The sequence below is a fragment of the Pogona vitticeps genome, chromosome 10, assembly GCF_051106095.1.
Source record: "Pogona vitticeps strain Pit_001003342236 chromosome 10, PviZW2.1, whole genome shotgun sequence".
In the NCBI taxonomy this organism is placed as follows: Eukaryota; Metazoa; Chordata; class Lepidosauria; order Squamata; family Agamidae; genus Pogona; species Pogona vitticeps.
The window spans coordinates 12,734,315-12,740,314 of record NC_135792.1 but is presented as its reverse complement, the minus strand read 5'-3'; positions in this window follow the sequence as shown (position 1 = coordinate 12,740,314).

The following is a 6,000-nucleotide window of genomic DNA, read 5'->3' as shown; positions in this document are numbered from 1 at the left end:
ACCTCTAGCATCCTAATGGGACATCTGCATGACAAAAAACTATTGGTTTTCAGTCTTCCTTGGATAATGTAGTTTGAGAAATGCTGTTACAAATCTGGATTTGCAGCAAAATGAGCATTTTGTAAAAGATGTTGTGCATATGCAAAATTAAACATTTGCATGGCCTTCCTCTAGGAATAATCATCATCATAGGATGGGATTGCATCAATATTCTTATGTGGAATAAAATAATATTTAAACCCAGTTTGGAATCAAAAGGCAGAGTATTGAATTTGCTGTACATGGGGGGGGGGGAATGAATACTGGGGAAGAACTGGTAGTCATTCACATTCACACATCAAGAAACCTTTTCTGGTATATATTGGTTTCTGATGTTTTCAAACCTAGCAGTCCAAAGTCTCATGAGAGCTCTCTCCATTTCCCAAAACTGACAATGCACCTTGCTAGCTGTTTTCCATTTTTGCAGGAGATATTTTATGTTTAACTATGTCCCACCTTTGCAGCACCGTGGCAAACATCTTCCACATGGACACTACAGGCTGCCACTCAATGAACTGCCTGATAATTGTATGGGTTATGAATGGGGTGATCCATTTATGGGCTGAGCTGGATGGACACCTTGTCTGAGATATGGTTAAAGGCTTGTATATCTGGAAGGGACCCTATACAGGCTCTCAAAAATCTCTTGTTGTTTTTCACCAGTTCCCACTTACCTTTCTTTAGGCCTTGTTTCATTTCAGGTTTTTCAAGTTTTTGCTGAAACAATGCACCTTTAAACACACTTTACCTGACTGAATAAAGAATGTGTGTGCATATTTTTGGAAGATCCACAACTTGAATTGTATACACGGAGTTGTATCGGATTCAGAAAAGATGAAGGAAGATTATTTAACACTTACAATCTGAAATATAAGCAAATGCTTCCATTAACTAGTCTTTGTAGATCACAGAGACATACATACAATTTAAAGAAATAGCTCCTTGGTTTCCATCTGTAACTCATGGTGCAGTAAACCAGGGTCAATTTTTTCACCACAGCTTGGAAAATTAGGGTTGGCAGGGGTTACTATGACCCTCAGGATCTCCGAACCACCTTGGACAATAGCTATGGTGGCTTTGGATTCTGGGAGCTGCGTTTTTTTTAAAAAAAGAAATCTTTCCAAGCTTTGGCTTTTGTTGTGTTAAAAAAGTCTTGCTTGGGCTTCCCAGGTTTATCATGAACAGTCTTAAAAGAGGAGATTTGTGCTCCCAATCAGCCATATTCTGTCCCCCACCCCTCCCGGATTTGAAACACTCTGTCACTGTTCTGCCTTTTTTTTTTCTGGTCATTAACTGCACAGGTATTGGTATTTATTATATTTTAAGACTCAGCAGAGGTAGCAAGGATGTGGCAGAGCTTGGCCTTATGGAACCGTAGCAGCTGATGAGGAGGGAGGGGGTCTATTTCCCATAGGTTTCTGAACCCGCAGCTGAAAATGTCTTGTAACTCTATTAGGAAAGACCCATTGTGATCAATACAACCAACAAGGTCTGGCAAGCAGCTCTCAGTGTAGGGCGAAAATTGCACATCCCACAGTACAGTACTCAAGGGAGGTAATATTTTCCAGACAGATTCTCTCTTATTCTTCACCCAGCTCTTTGTTTGCACAGCAGTTCTGCCCTGGGGGGTGGAAGTGAGGGGGGGAAGTCTGGGAGAGAAACGTTTGGGATGCATTGCATGACCCAGATGGATCCGTTTCTTAAGAGTTAGTCACTCAAGAAATTCTACTCTTAAGTTTTGTGAAGATTTTTCTTTAGCAATGGATAAAGCCCTGGAAAAAAAAAATATTTATTTTGCCAGGGCTTCGTTCAGCTAGCTTTGGAGGAGGATTTATCAGACAGACAAAGTCAGAAACAGCTTCTTACTGTAAAAAGCAAAACAAAATACAACGCCTCTGTGCCTTGTTGGTGACCGGATGAACAGGGAATGGATGGTACTCATAGGCAGGGAGAATATAATCTTAGAACTGCAGAGCTGGAAGGGACCCTACGGATCATCTAGTCCAGCCTCTGTCAAGAAGGCACAGTAGGGAATCAAACTCCCAAACTCTGGCTCCCTGTCCAGCTATATAAACTACTATGCTATGATCAATATGTAGAGCAGGTATGTAGGAATGGGTGGTCTTCCAGATGCTGTTGGACTGCATAGGCCATCAACCCTAACCAGTACTGTATAGTTCAGGTTGTGAGATTATCAGAGTTTCAATCCAGTAGTATCTGGGGGGCATTCACCTCTCTTCTGCTCTGACTAACTATGTTTAAACTTGTCACAGACTACTTCAGGCCTCATTGAAGGAGCATCTGCCTTGTAAGCAGAAGGTTCTAGATTTAATCTTTGGCTCTCCAACAGGAGAGAGACAACACGGGACAGGAAAGAGTGTTTCTGTCTCAGACAACAGCAACTAACTGGCAGTCACTATGTTGTTGTTGTTTAGTTGTTAAGTTGTGTCCGACTCTTTGTGACCCCGTGGACCAGAGAACACCAGGCCCTCTTGTCTTCCACTGTCTCCCGGAGTTGGGTCAAATTCATGTTGGTAGCTTCTATGACACTGTCCAACCATCTCATCCTCTGTCATCCCCTTCTCCTCTTGGCTTCACACTTTCCTAACATCAGGGTCTTTTCCAGGGAGTCTCCTCTTCTCATGAGATGGCCAAAGTATTGGAGCCTCAGCTTCAGGTTCTGTCCTTCCAGTGAGCACTGAGGGTTGATTTAATTCAAAATGGATAGGTTTGTTCTCCTTGCAGTCCAGGGGACTCTCAAGAGCCTCCTCCAGCACTAAGGTTCAAAAGCATCAATGTTAGCAATTTGATCTCTAGTTCCTCTGCCCCTTTGAAATCCAGCTTGTACTTCTGGGAGTTCTTGTTCCACATACTGCTGAAGCCTGCCTTGGAGGATTTTGAGCATAACCTTGCTAGCTTGTGAAATGAGTGCAATTGTATGGTAGTTTGGGGCATTATTTGGCCACTGCTGAACTTTCCAAACTTGCTGGCATATTGAATGTAGCACCTTATCAGCGTCATCTTTTAAGATTTTAAACAGTTCAACTGGAATGGCATCACCTCCACAGGCTTTGTTGTTAGCATGCTTTCTACAGCCCACTTGACTTCACTCTCCAGGATAGTCCAGGACATCCAGACCTTTCTGGTATAATTCTTCTGTGTATTTTTGCCACCTCTTCTTCATGTCTTCTGCTTCTGTAAGGTCCCTACCATTTTTGTCTTTTATCATGTCCATCTTTCCACAAAAGGTTCCTTAATATCTCCAGTTTTCTTGAACAGATCTCTGGTTTTTCCCTTTCTATTATTTTCCTCTATATCTTTGCACTGTTCACTTAAGAAGGCCCTCTTGTCTCTCCTTGCTATTCTTTGGAAGTCTGCATTCAATTTTCTGCAACTTTCCCTATCTCCCTTGCATTTTTCCCCTTCTCTTCTCTGCTATTTGTAAGGCCTTTTTGGACAGCCACTTTGCTTTCTTGCATTTCCTTTCCTTTGGGATGGTTTTTGTTGCTGTTTCTAATGTTACGAGCCACCATCCATAGTTCTTCAGGCACTCTGTCCACCAAATCAAGTTCCTTAAATCTTCCACTGTGTATTCGTAAGGGATTTGGTTTAGATTATACCTGACTAGCCCAGTGGTGTTTCCTTCTTTCTTTAGTCTAAACTTGAATTTTGCTATAAGAAGCTGATGACCAGAGCCACAATCAGCTCCAGGTCTTGTTTTTGCTCCATCTTTGGCTGCAGAGAATATAATCAATCTGATTTCGGTATTGACCATCTGGTGATGTCCATATGTAGAGTCGCCTCTTGTGTTGTTGGAAAAGAGTGTTTGTGATGACCAGCTTGTTCTCTTGAAAAAACTCGATTAGCCTTTGCCCTGCTTCGTTTTGAACTCCAAGGCTAAACTTACTCTTGACTCTCTACTTTAGCATTCAAATCTAATGAGAAGAACATCTTTCTTTGGTGTCAGTTCTAGAAGGTGTTGTAAGTCTTCATAGAGTTGGTCAATTTCAGTCTCCTCAGCATTGGTGATGGGTGCATAAACTTGGATTACTGTGATGTTGAAAGGTCTGCCTTGGATTCATACTGAAATCATTCTAACATTTTTGAGATTGTATCCCAGTACACCTTTTCCCACTCTTTTGTTGACTATGAGGGCTACTCCATTTCTTCTATGGGATTCTTGCCCACAATAGTAGATATGATAATTGTCTGAATTGAATTCACCCATTTCCATCCATTTTAGTTCACTGACACGCAGGATGTCAATGTTTATTCTTGCCATCTCCTGTTTGACCACATTCAGCTTACCAAGGTTCATAGATCTTACATTCCATGTTCCTATGCAGTATTTTTCTTTGCAGCACCGGACTTTCCTTTCACTTCCAGGCACGTCCACAGCTGAGTGTCCTTTCGGCTTTGGCCCAACCACTTCATTAGCTGTGGAGCTACTTGTACTTGTCCTCCGCTCTTCCTCAGTAGTATGTTGGATGTCTTCCGAACTGAGGGGCTCATTTTCCAGCGTCACATCTTTTAGCCTTTTGTTTCTGTCCATTGAGTTTTCTTGGGAAAGATACTGGAGTGGCTTGCCAGTTCCTGGTCCACTTGGATTGCATTTAGTCAGAATTCTCCACTATGACCTGTCCATTTTGGGTGTCCCTGCACGGCATAGCCCATAGCTTCTCTGAATTACTCAAGCCTCTTTGCCACAACAAGCCAGCAATCCGTGAAGGGGGGGCAGTCACTATAGAAGACCCCCCCTTGACATTTTCAGTCCAGTCGTGTCTGACCTTAGGGGGCAGTGCTCATCCCGTTTTTAAGCCGGAGAGCCAGCACTTGTCCAAAGACAGTTTCCATTGTCATGTGGCCAGCGCGCATAGGGAATGCTGTTTTATCTTCCCACTGAGGTGGTACCTATTTATCTACTCGCATTTTTGCATTTTGCATGCTTTCGAACTGCTAGGTTGGCGAGGAGCTGGGACAAAGCGACAGGAGCTCACTTTGTCGTGTGGATTCGATCTTACGACTGCTGGTCTTCTGACCCTGCAGCACAGGCTTCTGCGGTTTAGCCTACAGCGCCACCACACCATTTTAGGCTTGATAGACCAATTGACTAACCTGGCATAAGGCTGCTTTCCTTGGCAACTTTATAGGTTGCTGGAAAAATGGTAGTTCGTGATTGTCCTTGGTTTGTTGCTATTCACAAACCATCTTGCATAGGCATAGGCATCCTTCAGTCTCGAGAGACTATGGTAACATGCTCTGAATCGAGGAGTGTCCTCTCCAGAGCATGAAGCCCGGATAAGGTAATATGGAGGATAGGCTGTTACCCAAGCAGCAGATCCCCCCTCTCCACATTGCTGAAATGGTCCACTGGAAAGGCAAGAGCCAATACAACTGGTTCCAGCAATGTCGCAGGAGTTGGCAGAACGACACGAGCTGCCTTCGGGACTCCAGCTCCGGATTTTGCCTCGAGATTAACAAACCATAAACTTTCACAAACTCTCTGATTAAATGTACTGTTTCATGATTTGTGAGATTCAGCTCTTCAGGGAGCAGTAGAAGTCAAACTTGCAACAAGGCTTCAGTTGACTCCCCTCCTCACTCCCTCCAAGTTTGGTGAGGATTGGATTTGGGATGCCAGAGTTAGAGGTCCCCAGAGGGGGTCCCCTAGAAAAGTACTCTTCAGCAGCTGGTCTTGAGTTACATGAACCATGAAGTGTCCGATAATACTTCAGCATTTCATTTCATTTCATTCTGGGCAGGTACATTTCCTCAAAGTGCCCGGAAACAAACCATGAAACAGGGGAATCCACGGGTTCATTGTGCTTCATGCTTTGTTTTGTGCCTACCTCTGGCTGCTACCCAGTTGTGCAGCAGTGGATAGAGTGACAAACCTGGATTCTAATCTCACTGGGGTGATGGTGGCCCTGATAAAGCCACTCCTTATGTATCTCACTTACC